We start from the raw sequence: 16,421 nt of genomic DNA on the forward strand, positions 1-16,421 counted from the left end.
CTCACCGTGTGGGGTGGTCAGTGAAGGAGTCTGAGAGGAGCCCATCCTGCTCCCTGAGCCCCCTGACTATGGACTTCGGGGGACACCCTCATCCCGGAGCCCACTTGGCAGACCCTCCCCTGGGGGTGCTGTCACCACACTCTGGCCCCAGATGTCACACCCCCTGACGTCCTCACACACCACCTCCAAGGGAACCCACATGGCCCTCGGGACTAGTTGGAGACCTCACTCGTGGGTAAGGGCACCTGCGTGCTTGAGAGCACACAGCCAGGACCTGAGCCCACACACCGAGAGGCTGGTACCCTCAGTCCACGAAACCCTGAGACCCGCACCCTCAGCCCCCAAGACTGTGAGGCCCACACCCTCAGCCCCCAAGACTGTGAGGCCCACACCCTCAGCCCCCAACACTGTGAGGCCCACACCCTCAGCCCCCAACACTGAGGCCCACACCCTCAGCCCCCAAGACTGTGAGGCCCACACCCTCAGCCCCCAAGACTGTGAGGCCCACACCCTCAGCCCCCAAGACTGTGAGGCCCACACCCTCAGCCCCCAAGACTGTGAGGCCCACACCCTCAGCCCCCAAGACTGTGAGGCCCACACCCTCAGCCCCCCAACACTGTGAGGCCCACACCCTCAGCCCCCCAACACTGTGAGGCCCAAACCCTCAGCCCCCCAAGACTGTGAGGCCCAAACCCTCAGCCCCCCAAGACTGTGAGGCCCAAACCCTCAGGCCCCCAACACTGTGAGGCCCACACCCTCAGGCCCCAACACTGTGAGGCCCACACCCTCAGGCCCCCAACACTGTGAGGTCCACACCCTCGGGCCCCCCAACACTGTGAGGCCCACACCCTCGGGCCCCCCAACACTGTGAGGCCCACACCCTCGGGCCCCCCAAGACTGTGAGGCCCACACCCTCAGGCCCCAACACTGTGAGGCCCACACCCTCAGGCCCCAACACTGTGAGGCCCACACCCTCGGGCCCCCCAACACTGTGAGGCCCACACCCTCGGGCCCCCCAACACTGTGAGGCCCACACCCTCGGGCCCCCCAACACTGTGAGGCCCACACCCTCGGGCCCCCCAACACTGTGAGGCCCACACCCTCGGGCCCCCCAACACTGTGAGGCCCACACCCTCGGGCCCCCCAACACTGTGAGGCCCACACCCTCGGGCCCCCCAACACTGTGAGGCCCACACCCTCGGGCCCCCCAACACTGTGAGGCCCACACCCTCGGGCCCCCCAACACTGTGAGGCCCACACCCTCGGGCCCCCCAACACTGTGAGGCCCACACCCTCGGGCCCCCCAACACTGTGAGGCCCACACCCTCGGGCCCCCCAACACTGTGAGGCCCACACCCTCGGGCCCCCCAACACTGTGAGGCCCACACCCTCGGGCCCCCCAACACTGTGAGGCCCACACCCTCGGGCCCCCCAACACTGTGAGGCCCACACCCTCGGGCCCCCCAACACTGTGAGGCCCACACCCTCGGGCCCCCCAACACTGTGAGGCCCACACCCTCGGGCCCCCCAACACTGTGAGGCCCACACCCTCGGGCCCCCCAACACTGTGAGGCCCACACCCTCGGGCCCCCCAACACTGTGAGGCCCACACCCTCAGCACCAACACTGTGAGGCCCACACCCTCGGGCCCCCCAACACTGTGAGGCCCACACCCTCGGGCCCACCAACACTGTGAGGCCCACACCCTCGGGCCCACCAACACTGTGAGGCCCACACCTTCGGGCCCACCAACACTGTGAGGCCCACACCCTCGGGCCCACCAACACTGTGAGGCCCACACCCTCAGCCCCAACACTGTGAGGCCCACACCCTCAGCCCCCCAACACTGTGAGGCCCACACCCTCAGCCCCCCAACACTGTGAGGCCCACACCCTCAGCCCCCCAACACTGTGAGGCCCACACCCTCAGCCCCCCAACACTGTGAGGCCCACACCCTCAGCCCCCCAACACTGTGAGGCCCACACCCTCAGCCCCAACACTGTGAGGCCCACACCCTCAGCCCACCAACACTGTGAGGCCCACACCCTCAGCCCACCAACACTGTGAGGCCCACACCCTCAGCCCCCCAACACTGTGAGGCCCACACCCTCAGCCCCCCAACACTGTGAGGCCCACACCCTCAGCCCCCCAACACTGTGAGGCCCACACCCTCAGCCCCCCAACACTGTGAGGCCCACACCCTCAGCCCCCCAACACTGTGAGGCCCACACCCTCAGCCCCCCAACACTGTGAGGCCCACACCCTCAGCCCCCCAACACTGTGAGGCCCACACCCTCAGCCCTGCAGCCACTCGACCCTCAGATATGTGGCTCCCACCCCTGCTCAGCTCCCTCTGGCCGTTGATCCCTGCCCCACCACTCACTTCCTAGGCAGCCCCCCAACCCCGCCAGCCCTGATCTCCTTGGGACTGAGGTGGGGGCCTTCAGCAGCCACACCCACACACACATTTCCAGGTCCTGGCTGGCCCCAAGGGCCCCTGAAAGAAGGCCGGGCAGGGTCGCTCCCTTGCTGAGGTGGGCACCAAAGCCCTCTGTGTGGCGGGGCTGGCCTGGCCCCATCCTTGACACTTGTGGGTGCCACTGGGCATAGTTGTGTGCACTGAGACAGGGTCGGAGGGAGACAGGAGGCCATCTGCTCCAGGGCACCGGCAGAGATGGGCACCAATGGGACCACACACACTGACCCATCACAGCTGTGATGATCAGAGGGGCCAGAGAGTCTGGAGCTCAGAAAGCCAAGTGGGAGGGGCCTTAGGAGGAGGCCAGTACATTCAGGGCCACATGGACTACATTTGAGATTTTGGTCTTTGTCCAGAGAGCAGCCCTGGCTTGCTCTGGTGTCCCCAGAAACAGATACTGAGGCCAGAATTCAAGTACAAATCATTTATTTGGGAAGTGACCCCAGGAAGCCTCCAGTGGAAGATCCCCTGTGCTCCCACCCAGCCAGTGCCCACCCCTCAACTGCCTCACCTCTGTGATCACATATCAGCCTGGCATATTTCAATTTCTTTTTTTTTTTTTTTGAGATGGAGTTTCACTCTTGTCACCCAGACCAGAGTGCAGTGGTGCGATCTCAGCTCACTGCAACCTCCGCCTCCAGGGTTCACACAATTCTCCTGCCTCCGCCTCTGGAGCGGCTGGGATTACAGGCACGCGCCACCATGCCCAGCTAATGTTTGTATTTTTAGTAGAGATGGGGTTTCACCATGTTGGCCAAACTGGTCTCAAACTCCTGACCTCAAGTGATCCTCCTGCCTCCGCCTCCCAAAGTGCTGGGATTCCAAACCTGAGCCACGGTTGAATTCATGTTGGTGGAACACACAGCATGCCCTCGGCTGTGCCGGCCTCTTTCACCTGCTGTTTCTGACACGCACACGTGCCGGCTGTCATGGGCGTCCGTGTCTTCGCTGCTGAGTGTCGTCTTGTCACGTGGATCCATCACGATGTGTCGGTTCATCTACCACAGATGAGCATCTATGTTATTTCTCAGTGGGCTGTTGTGAATGAGGTCGTGGTGGTGAAATTCTCACTCAAGCTTTTGGGTGGCCACATACGTTCACTTTTCGTGGGTAAATAACTGGGGTGGCATTGCAGGGTCATACGCTGGCTTTTACCTTAGGAGAGACTGTCCACGGAATCTCTGGAGTGGCTGTCCCGTGCTTCAGCCACGCACAAGCGTCCCAGGTGCTCGCGTGCTCACCCGCACTCGGCGTTGTCTTCTATTGCTGGGGTGTAAAGTCGGGCCTGACGTGGGTGTAGTTTGCACTTCCCGATGCCTGTCGATGTTCAGGATCTTCTCCTGTGCTGTCAGCTGTTTGAAGATCTTCTGAAAAGTGTCAGTTCAAATACTGTGTTCATATTTGGACTTTTATCTTTTTACTGTTGACGTGTGGTCGTTTTTAAATAGATTCTACATACTATCAGGTATGTGTTGTGGCCTGAATATTTTCTCCCACTCAGTAGCTTACCTATTCCTTTTTTTTCTTTTTTTTTGAGACAGAGTGCAAAATGGTGCTATCTCAGCTCACTGCAACCTCCACCTTCCTGGTTCAAGAGATTCTCCTGCCTCAGCCTCCCGAGTGACTTAGGATTACATGTACGCGCCGCCACACCCAGCTAATTTTTTTTGTTTTTTGGTAGAGATGGGGGTTTTGCCCTGTTGGCCAGGCTGCTCTCCAACTCCTGACCTCAAGTGATCTGCTCACCTCGGTCTCCCAAAGTGCTGGGATTACCGGCATGAGCAACCACACCCGGCCTACCTATTAAAGAGCAGGTGTTTTCCATTTTGGTGAAGTCATATTTACCAATGAGCTTTCTCTTACTACACAGCCTTGCCTTCCCCGTTGTTAAAAGTCCGTCGACTGCATGTGCGTGGTCTCTTCACGGCCTCTGTACTGTTTCACGGCATCCTCATGTCAGTCCCGTGCTGTTTCAAATATTGTACCTTGACAGTAAGTCGTGAACTTAAGAACAAGTCCTCAAACGTTTCTCTCCCTTCCCAAGGTTTTTCGGATCCTACATCCTTTGAACTTCTGTGTACGTTTTAGACACATGTATCTATTTCTTCAGAATAGCTTGCTGGAATCTTGGCAGGACCTGCACCAAATCCGTCTAACACGTTGAGGAAAATGGAAATAAAGTATAAATTCCATTTCATAAACATAAATTTAAGTCTTGTTAAATTACTCTCAGCTATGTTTCTAGTTTTCAACATACAGCGAAGTGAGAGGAGGTTCTTCAAGGAAAACCACTGACCCAGCCCAGGAGGCAGGACCAGGCAGCGTCCCCGTCCCCCAGGGGCCCTGTCCCTCCAAGTGGGACCTCCTGGAAACAGCCCACTTGGGTGCAGATCTTCTGTTAGATTTATTCCTAGGTTTTTTATGTTTTTGATGCCATTATACATGGCATTTGAAAAAATTTATTTCCAGTTGTTTATTTTATTTTATTTATTTATTTACGTATAGAGACTGAGTCTTGCTCTGTCACCAGGCGGGAGTGCAGTGGCGCCATCTCAACTCACTGTAACTTCCGCCTCCCAGGTTCAAGCAGTTCTCCTCCCTCAGCCTCCCAAGCAGCTTAGGACTACAGGCACAAACCACCACGCCCAGCTAATTTTTGTATTTTTCTTAGAAGAGACAGGGTTTCACCATGTTGGCCAGGATGGTCTCAATCTCCTGACCTCGTGATCCACCTGCTTTGGCCTCCCAAAGTGCTGGGATTACAGACACGAGCCACCACACCCGGCGCAGCTGTTTATTTTTAATATAAAGTACCGTTTTTTTCTGTATTAATCTTGCGTCTCTGACCTTGCTAAATTCACAAGGTCTAGTAACTTTTTTGTAGATTCCTTTGAGTTTCCTAAGTAGATAATCAAACTCCCTGTGACTAATGAGAGTTTTACTTCTTCTGCCTTTTATTTATTTTTTCTTGCTTCACCGAGCAGATGCAGGCCACCAACACAGAGCTGGACCCCATGGTGAGCGGAGCCTTCTCACCCTGGAGACGTGTTTAAGGTCGGCGTCAGGCTGGCGTCAGCAGTCGGGTTTCTGCAGCTGCCCTGCGTCAGAGGCAGGAAGTCCCCACCTGTCCTGGTGTGCGAGAGTCTTTATCACCAACAGCTGCCGTCTTTTGTCAACTCCCTTTTCTGCCTCCGGTGAGGCGATCATACAGTTACGTTTCTTTATTCTGCGGATGTGCTGTTTCATTGACTGACCTCCTTTCTCGTGATATCTTGTCAGGTTCTGATAGCAGGGTCCCACTGGTCTTGTAAAATGGTTTGGACAGTATTTTTTTCCCTTTGTTTGTCAGTTAAGTTTGCCTAGAATAGGGACTGTTTTTTCCTCATATTCTGGTAGAATTATCCAGCGAAGCCCTGTGGGACAGGAGCTTTCTTTATGGGAAGGATTTTTTTTTAATGAATTCTAATTTTTTAATAGACAGTTCTTTAGATTTCTGTCTCTCTCTTCGTGCCCGTTTTGGGAATGTGTTACCCAGGGCGTGCTTGATTCCATCTAAGTTGTTGAATGTGTTGGCATAAAATCATCTATAATGTCCCTTGATTACCCTTTAATGCTTATGGAATGGGCTCTCCAGTGATTTCCCTGGTTCGTTCCTGTTATTGGTAATTTACATTTTCTCTTTTTTCCCCATTGATCAGTCTTGATAGGGGGGTTACTGATTTTATTAATCTCTCCGAAAAAGCAACGTTCACCATCGTTTTCGAAGTGTGTTTTCTGTTGATTTCCACTGTTGGGGTTATCCTTCCTTTGACTTTACCTCCCTTGGTTTTAATTTGCCCCTCTTTTCCCAGCTTCCTACGGTCGGTCGAAGCTTAATTGATTCAAACGTTTGTTTTCCCAGGATGAGCACTGACAGCTAGAGTCCCTCTGAGGGCTTTCTTCACCGCGTCTCCCAAATTCTGATAGACGATGTTTTGTCATCACTCAGATCAAAATATTTTATAATTTCCCCCGTGAGTTCTTCTTTGCACCACAGACCATTTAGACTTAAATTGTGTAACTAGCAGACATGTGGTGGATGTTCTAAATGCCTTTTTGTTTTTTCTTTCTAATTTATCTGTTGGAGTCAGAGCTTGTACTGTACATGGGTTTTAGTGTTTTGAAAATGTATTGAGATTCTGTTTTATAAACTAGCAGAGTCCTGGTGACTATCCACGGACACTTGAGGTGAATGTGTCCTCTGCCACTGTCAGGTGTAGCTTCTAAAATATCCCGAGGTCCGCTTGGATGACAGTGTAATTCAAGTCTTCTTTGAATCACCGGGGTTTTTCGCCTGCTTTTTCTATGAAGTACCGGGAGTGGGGTGTTCCGTTCTCCCAGCATGAATGTGGTCTCGTCTCCTTCTCCCTGTCACTCCATGCATTTGTCTTCAGGACTTTTGAAGGTCCGTTGTTGGGATTATCACACCTTCTTGATGAACTGGTTTTTTTTATCATTGGGAAATGTCACCCCTTACCTCTGGTAACACTCGTTGTCTTGATGTTTGTGTGTTTCCTTTCCTTGGGCCACTTGTCTCTCCACACAAAATGAACGAACAATTTCTATTTCTTGATGCTCTGCCTGTGCAGAGGATTTTCCTTCACCACTGTCTTCTAGGAACCTTGAGGTGGGAGAGTCCGTTTTGGTTTGCACCAAAGACCAAGCCATGGATCCACGAGCCAGGCTCTGGATTTCCTCCTCAGTCACCTAGTCCCAGGGAACCCTCTCAAGGCCATATGGGTGAGGCTAAAAGAAAGGCACACGTGCACACAGGTGATGATAGGGTGACCCAGGCCACTGTTCATGTGACTAACCTGTTTCCACCCACCCAGCCTGGCATGCATGTCCATGTACAATGGTTGGTGCTGCACCACCACTGCCACCCCAAACTTAGGACCCGGTAAGATTCAGCTCGTGCTGGGCAGCTCAGGCCACATAGTTACCTAGTGTCTCATGGCCAGGAGCTGAATATCACACCCAATGCTGCTTCTCAACAGCAACACTTCTCTGCTCAGACAGCATGCTCTCGATTCAGGACTTCACCTCCCGTCACTTCCCCCTGCAGACAGCATGCTCTCCATTCAGGACTTCACCTCCTATCATGTCCCCGCTGCAGACAGCATGCTCTCGGTTCAGGACGTCACCTCCTGTCACTTCCCCCTGCAGACAGCATGCTCTCGATTCAGGACTTCACCTCCTGTCACTTCCCCCCTGCAGACAGCATGCTCTCGATTCAGGACTTCACCTCCTGTCACTTCCCCCTGCAGACAGCATGCTCTCGGTTCAGGACGTCACCTCCTGTCACTTCCCCCTGCAGACAGCATGCTCTCGATTCAGGACTCCACCTCCTGTCACTTCCCCCTGCAGACAGCATGCTCTCGATTCAGGACTTCACCTCCTATTACCTCCCCACTGCAGACAGCATGCTCTCGATTCAGGACTTCACCTCCTGTTACTTTCCCCCCTGCAGACAGCATGCTCTCGATCAGGACTTCACCTCCTGTCACTTCCCCCTGCAGACAGCATGCTCTCGATTCAGGACTCCACCTCCTGTCACTTCCCCCTGCAGACAGCATGCTCTCGATTCAGGACTTCACCTCCTATTACCTCCCCACTGCAGACAGCATGCTCTCGATTCAGGACTTCACCTCCTGTTACTTTCCCCCTGCAGACAGCATGCTCTCGATCAGGACTTCACCTCCTGTCACTTCCCCCTGCAGACAGCATGCTCTAGATTCAGGACTTCACCTCCTATCATGTCCCCGCTGCAGACAGCATGCTCTCGATTCAGGACTTCACCTCCCGTTCCTTCCCCCTGCAGACAGCATGCTCTCGATTCAGGACTTCACCTCCTATTACCTCCCCACTGCAGACAGCATGCTCTCGATTCAGGACTTCACCTCCTATTTTGGGCTTCGGTGCCCCATTTCTACGGCAGATGCCATTCACGCCGTGGTGGTATCGTAGCATGAATCTGCTCAGGAACCCGCTGTGCCCTGGCCCCACTCAGAACCCACAGCCGTCCAAGTCCCCTGGCAAATGGACATTCCCAAGGGAGGTGCATGCAGCCTCTGACCTCCAGTGAGGCCTCTCCAGCACCATGCTTGTTCTTCACAGTAGGTGGGCAAGGTACGAAAACTTTTCCTTTATTTTGGAAGCAATGTCTCAGCATGCCCCAGGCCACTGAGCCTCTACAGTCTTCATCTGTGGGCCAGAGCCTGAGACGGTAAGCTTTGCCTCCCACCCTCTGGAATGAATGTGTCTTACAAAGCATCCGAAGAACTTTCCAGTCAATCCTCTCCAGCTCTAATATGCGCAGTGGCATCAATACAGTGGACCAGCAGGACACCCCACAGAGCATCTGGGGCATGAAGGCCCAGTAGGCCTACATGTGACACAGAAAACAGGGCTCACATCGGCCTAGGCCAGACCGGGGACTCGTACTGTTGTGTCTTCCAAATGAACGCGAACTGTCTGAGCCTCCCTCTGATGGGGATGGGAAACAGTGCATTTCCCAGGCCCGTGGCCATGCACGAGTTCCAGAGGCCCTGCTGTCCTGTTGTACTGAGGATACCATGTCTAGCACAGCACGTGGACTGCAGGTTACAACTTGGTCAGGTTCATGGAATCCACTGCCATTCACCGTAATCCACCTGACTTCTGCTGGGCCATACTGGTGAAGGTGGCACTGCCTTCTGGTGAATTAAACCTCTGAAGGTGGCACTGCCTTCTGGTGAATTAAACCTCTGGAGGTGGCACTGCCTTCTGGTGAATTAAACCTCTGGAGCTGGCACTGCCTTCTGGCGAATTAAAACCTCTGGAGGTGGCACTGCCTTCTGGTGAATTAAACCTCTGAAGGTGGCACTGCCTTCTGTGAATTAAACCTCTGGAAGTGGCACTGCCTTCTGTGAATTAAACCTCTGGAGGTGGCACTGCCTTCTGGTGAGTTAAAGCCTCTGAAGGTGGCACTGCCTTCTGTGAATTAAACCTCTGGAGGTGGCACTGTCTTCACCAGAATTAAACCTCTGAAGGTGGCACTGCCTTCTGGTGAGTTAAAGCCTCTGGAGGTGGCACTGCCTTCTGTGAATTAAGCCTCTGGAGGTGGCACTGCCTTCTGGTGAGTTAAAGCCTCTGAAGGTGGCACTGCCTTCTGTGAATTAAGCCTCTGGAGGTGGCACTGCCTTCTGTGAATTAAACCTCTGGAGGTGGCACTGTCTTCACCAGAATTAAACCTCTGGAGGTGGCACTGCCTTCTGTGAATTAAAACCTCTGGAGCTGGCACTGCCTTCTGTGAATTAAACCTCTGGAGGTGGCACTGCCTTCTGTGAATTAAGCCTCTGGAGGTGGCACTGCCTTCTGTGAATTAAACCTCTGGAGGTGGCACTGCCTTCTGTGAATTAAACCTCTGGAGGTGGCACTGCCTTCTGTGAATTAAGCCTCTGGAGGTGGCACTGCCTTCTGTGAATTAAACCTCTAGAGGTGGCACTGTCTTCTGTGAATTAAACCTCTGGAGGTGGCACTGCCTTCTGTGAATTAAACCTCTGGAGGTGGCACTGCCTTCTGTGAATTAAGCCTCTGGAGGTGGCACTGCCTTCTGTGAATTAAGCCTCTGGAGGTGGCACTGCCTTCTGTGAATTAAACCTCTGGAGGTGGCACTGCCTTCTGTGAATTAAGCCTCTGGAGGTGGCACTGCCTTCTGTGAATTAAACCTCTGGAGGTGGCACTGTCTTCACCAGAATTAAACCTCTGGAGGTGGCACTGCCTTCTGTGAATTAAACCTCTGGAGGTGGCACTGTCTTCACCAGAATTAAACCTCTGGAGGTGGCACTGCCTTCTGTGAATTAAACCTCTGGAGGTGGCACTGTCTTCACCAGAATTAAACCTCTGGAGGTGGCACTGCCTTCTGTGAATTAAACCTCTGGAGGTGGCACTGCCTTCTGTGAATTAAGCCTCTGGAGGTGGCACTGCCTTCTGTGAATTAAACCTCTGGAGGTGGCACTGTCTTCACCAGAATTAAACCTCTGGAGGTGGCACTGTCTTCACCAGAATTAAACCTCTGGAGGTGGCACTGCCTTCTGTGAATTAAAACCTCTGGAGCTGGCACTGCCTTCTGTGAATTAAACCTCTGGAGGTGGCACTGCCTTCTGTGAATTAAACCTCTGGAGGTGGCACTGCCTTCTGTGAATTAAGCCTCTGGAGGTGGCACTGCCTTCTGTGAATTAAGCCTCTGGAGGTGGCACTGCCTTCTGTGAATTAAACCTCTGGAGGTGGCACTGCCTTCTGTGAATTAAGCCTCTGGAGGTGGCACTGCCTTCTGGCGAATTAAACCTCTGGAGGTGGCACTGCCTTCTGTGAATTAAGCCTCTGGAGGTGGCACTGCCTTCTGTGAATTAAGCCTCTGGAGGTGGCACTGCCTTCTGTGAATTAAACCTCTGGAGGTGGCACTGCCTTCTGTGAATTAAGCCTCTGGAGGTGGCACTGCCTTCTGTGAATTAAGCCTCTGGAGGTGGCACTGCCTTCTGTGAATTAAACCTCTGGAGGTGGCACTGCCTTCTGTGAATTAAACCTCTGGAGGTGGCACTGCCTTCTGTGAATTAAGCCTCTGGAGGTGGCACTGCCTTCTGTGAATTAAACCTCTGGAGGTGGCACTGTCTTCTGTGAATTAAACCTCTGGAGGTGGCACTGCCTTCTGTGAATTAAACCTCTGGAGGTGGCACTGCCTTCTGTGAATTAAGCCTCTGGAGGTGGCACTGCCTTCTGTGAATTAAGCCTCTGGAGGTGGCACTGCCTTCTGTGAATTAAACCTCTGGAGGTGGCACTGTCTTCACCAGAATTAAACCTCTGGAGGTGGCACTGCCTTCTGTGAATTAAAACCTCTGGAGCTGGCACTGCCTTCTGTGAATTAAACCTCTGGAGGTGGCACTGCCTTCTGTGAATTAAGCCTCTGGAGGTGGCACTGCCTTCTGTGAATTAAACCTCTGGAGGTGGCACTGCCTTCTGTGAATTAAACCTCTGGAGGTGGCACTGCCTTCTGTGAATTAAGCCTCTGGAGGTGGCACTGCCTTCTGTGAATTAAACCTCTGGAGGTGGCACTGTCTTCTGTGAATTAAACCTCTGGAGGTGGCACTGCCTTCTGTGAATTAAACCTCTGGAGGTGGCACTGCCTTCTGTGAATTAAGCCTCTGGAGGTGGCACTGCCTTCTGTGAATTAAGCCTCTGGAGGTGGCACTGCCTTCTGTGAATTAAACCTCTGGAGGTGGCACTGCCTTCTGTGAATTAAGCCTCTGGAGGTGGCACTGCCTTCTGTGAATTAAACCTCTGGAGGTGGCACTGTCTTCACCAGAATTAAACCTCTGGAGGTGGCACTGCCTTCTGTGAATTAAACCTCTGGAGGTGGCACTGTCTTCACCAGAATTAAACCTCTGGAGGTGGCACTGCCTTCTGTGAATTAAACCTCTGGAGGTGGCACTGTCTTCACCAGAATTAAACCTCTGGAGGTGGCACTGCCTTCTGTGAATTAAACCTCTGGAGGTGGCACTGCCTTCTGTGAATTAAGCCTCTGGAGGTGGCACTGCCTTCTGTGAATTAAACCTCTGGAGGTGGCACTGTCTTCACCAGAATTAAACCTCTGGAGGTGGCACTGCCTTCTGTGAATTAAACCTCTGGAGGTGGCACTGCCTTCTGTGAATTAAGCCTCTGGAGGTGGCACTGCCTTCTGGCGAATTAAACCTCTGGAGGTGGCACTGCCTTCTGTGAATTAAGCCTCTGGAGGTGGCACTGCCTTCTGTGAATTAAGCCTCTGGAGGTGGCACTGCCTTCTGTGAATTAAACCTCTGGAGGTGGCACTGCCTTCTGTGAATTAAGCCTCTGGAGGTGGCACTGCCTTCTGTGAATTAAGCCTCTGGAGGTGGCACTGCCTTCTGTGAATTAAACCTCTGGAGGTGGCACTGCCTTCTGTGAATTAAACCTCTGGAGGTGGCACTGCCTTCTGTGAATTAAGCCTCTGGAGGTGGCACTGCCTTCTGTGAATTAAACCTCTGGAGGTGGCACTGTCTTCTGTGAATTAAACCTCTGGAGGTGGCACTGCCTTCTGTGAATTAAACCTCTGGAGGTGGCACTGCCTTCTGTGAATTAAGCCTCTGGAGGTGGCACTGCCTTCTGTGAATTAAGCCTCTGGAGGTGGCACTGCCTTCTGTGAATTAAACCTCTGGAGGTGGCACTGTCTTCACCAGAATTAAACCTCTGGAGGTGGCACTGCCTTCTGTGAATTAAAACCTCTGGAGCTGGCACTGCCTTCTGTGAATTAAACCTCTGGAGGTGGCACTGCCTTCTGTGAATTAAGCCTCTGGAGGTGGCACTGCCTTCTGTGAATTAAACCTCTGGAGGTGGCACTGCCTTCTGTGAATTAAACCTCTGGAGGTGGCACTGCCTTCTGTGAATTAAGCCTCTGGAGGTGGCACTGCCTTCTGTGAATTAAACCTCTGGAGGTGGCACTGTCTTCTGTGAATTAAACCTCTGGAGGTGGCACTGCCTTCTGTGAATTAAACCTCTGGAGGTGGCACTGCCTTCTGTGAATTAAGCCTCTGGAGGTGGCACTGCCTTCTGTGAATTAAGCCTCTGGAGGTGGCACTGCCTTCTGTGAATTAAACCTCTGGAGGTGGCACTGCCTTCTGTGAATTAAGCCTCTGGAGGTGGCACTGCCTTCTGTGAATTAAACCTCTGGAGGTGGCACTGTCTTCACCAGAATTAAACCTCTGGAGGTGGCACTGCCTTCTGTGAATTAAACCTCTGGAGGTGGCACTGTCTTCACCAGAATTAAACCTCTGGAGGTGGCACTGCCTTCTGTGAATTAAACCTCTGGAGGTGGCACTGTCTTCACCAGAATTAAACCTCTGGAGGTGGCACTGCCTTCTGTGAATTAAACCTCTGGAGGTGGCACTGCCTTCTGTGAATTAAGCCTCTGGAGGTGGCACTGCCTTCTGTGAATTAAACCTCTGGAGGTGGCACTGTCTTCACCAGAATTAAACCTCTGGAGGTGGCACTGCCTTCTGTGAATTAAACCTCTGGAGGTGGCACTGTCTTCACCAGAATTAAACCTCTGGAGGTGGCACTGTCTTCACCAGAATTAAACCTCTGGAGGTGGCACTGCCTTCTGTGAATTAAAACCTCTGGAGCTGGCACTGCCTTCTGTGAATTAAACCTCTGGAGGTGGCACTGCCTTCTGTGAATTAAACCTCTGGAGGTGGCACTGCCTTCTGTGAATTAAGCCTCTGGAGGTGGCACTGCCTTCTGTGAATTAAGCCTCTGGAGGTGGCACTGCCTTCTGTGAATTAAACCTCTGGAGGTGGCACTGCCTTCTGTGAATTAAGCCTCTGGAGGTGGCACTGCCTTCTGGCGAATTAAACCTCTGGAGGTGGCACTGCCTTCTGTGAATTAAGCCTCTGGAGGTGGCACTGTCTTCACCAGAATTAAACCTCTGGAGGTGGCACTGCCTTCTGTGAATTAAACCTCTGGAGGTGGCACTGTCTTCACCAGAATTAAACCTCTGGAGGTGGCACTGCTTTCTGTGAATTAAACCTCTGGAGGTGGCACTGCCTTCTGTGAATTAAACCTCTGGAGGTGGCACTGCCTTCTGTGAATTAAGCCTCTGGAGGTGGCACTGCCTTCTGTGAATTAAGCCTCTGGAGGTGGCACTGCCTTCTGTGAATTAAACCTCTGGAGGTGGCACTGTCTTCACCAGAATTAAACCTCTGGAGGTGGCACTGCCTTCTGTGAATTAAGCCTCTGGAGGTGGCACTGCCTTCTGTGAATTAAGCCTCTGGAGGTGGCACTGCCTTCTGTGAATTAAACCTCTGGAGGTGGCACTGTCTTCACCAGAATTAAACCTCTGGAGGTGGCACTGCCTTCTGTGAATTAAACCTCTGGAGGTGGCACTGTCTTCACCAGAATTAAACCTCTGGAGGTGGCACTGTCTTCACCAGAATTAAACCTCTGGAGGTGGCACTGCCTTCTGGCGAATTAAAACCTCTGGAGCTGGCACTGCCTTCTGTGAATTAAACCTCTGGAGGTGGCACTGCCTTCTGTGAATTAAACCTCTGGAGGTGGCACTGCCTTCTGTGAATTAAGCCTCTGGAGGTGGCACTGCCTTCTGTGAATTAAGCCTCTGGAGGTGGCACTGCCTTCTGTGAATTAAACCTCTGGAGGTGGCACTGCCTTCTGTGAATTAAACCTCTGGAGGTGGCACTGCCTTCTGTGAATTAAACCTCTGGAGGTGGCACTGCCTTCTGTGAATTAAACCTCTGGAGGTGGCACTGCCTTCTGTGAATTAAGCCTCTGGAGGTGGCACTGCCTTCTGTGAATTAAGCCTCTGGAGGTGGCACTGCCTTCTGTGAATTAAGCCTCTGGAGGTGGCACTGCCTTCTGTGAATTAAACCTCTGGAGGTGGTACTGCCTTCTGTGAATTAAGCCTCTGGAGGTGGCACTGCCTTCTGGCCAATTAAACCTCTGGAGGTGGCACTGCCTTCTGTGAATTAAGCCTCTGGAGGTGGCACTGCCTTCTGTGAATTAAGCCTCTGGAGGTGGCACTGCCTTCTGGCCAATTAAACCTCTGGAGGTGGCACTGCCTTCTGGTGAATTAAACCTCCGGAGGTGGCACTGCCTTCTGTGAATTAAACCTCTGGAGGTGGCACTGCCTTCTGTGAATTAAGCCTCTGGAGGTGGCACTGCCTTCTGTGAATTAAACCTCTGGAGGTGGCACTGCCTTCTGTGAATTAAACCTCTGGAGGTGGCACTGCCTTCTGTGAATTAAGCCTCTGGAGGTGGCACTGCCTTCTGTGAATTAAACCTCTGGAGGTGGCACTGCCTTCTGTGAATTAAACCTCTGGAGGTGGCACTGCCTTCTGTGAATTAAGCCTCTGAAGGTGGCACTGCCTTCTGTGAATTAAACCTCTGGAGGTGGCACTGTCTTCACCAGAATTAAACCTCTGGAGGTGGCACTGCCTTCTGTGAATTAAACCTCTGGAGGTGGCACTGCCTTCTGTGAATTAAGCCTCTGGAGGTGGCACTGCCTTCTGTGAATTAAGCCTCTGGAGGTGGCACTGCCTTCTGTGAATTAAACCTCTGGAGGTGGCACTGCCTTCTGGCGAATTAAAACCTCTGGAGCTGGCACTGCCTTCTGTGAATTAAACCTCTGGAGGTGGCACTGCCTTCTGGTGAGTTAAAGCCTCTGGAGGTGGCACTGCCTTCTGGTGAATTAAAACCTCTGGAGCTGGCACTGCCTTCTGTGAATTAAACCTCTGGAGGTGGCACTGCCTTCTGGCGAATTAAAACCTCTGGAGCTGGCACTGCCTTCTGTGAATTAAACCTCTGGAGGTGGCACTGCCTTCTGTGAATTAAACCTCTGGAGGTGGCACTGCCTTCTGGCGAATTAAACCTCTGGAGGTGGCACTGCCTTCTGTGAATTAAGCCTCTGGAGGTGGCACTGCCTTCTGTGAATTAAACCTCTGGAGGTGGCACTGCCTTCTGTGAATTAAACCTCTGGAGGTGGCACTGCCTTCTGTGAATTAAACCTCTGGAGGTGGCACTGCCTTCTGTGAATTAAACCTCTGGAGGTGGCACTGCCTTCTGTGAATTAAACCTCTGGAGGTGGCACTGCCTTCTGTGAATTAAGCCTCTGGAGGTGGCACTGCCTTCGGTGAATTAAGCCTCTGGAGGTGGCACTACATTCTGTCAGTATACCAGGAGGTGGTATTTTTTGCCTGGTTGTCTTGGTCATGAGATATGGATGATTTCAAAACAGCTTCCCCTTGGCCCTTCCTGCTGTTACAGCTCTTACTCCTGCTACATGCAGCCACCCTGCTTCACCATCAAATGCCAAGGGAATGGCCACAGTGTGGGCCTGGCC

This window comes from Callithrix jacchus, chromosome 6, assembly GCF_049354715.1.
Source record: "Callithrix jacchus isolate 240 chromosome 6, calJac240_pri, whole genome shotgun sequence".
Taxonomy (NCBI): Eukaryota; Metazoa; Chordata; class Mammalia; order Primates; family Cebidae; genus Callithrix; species Callithrix jacchus.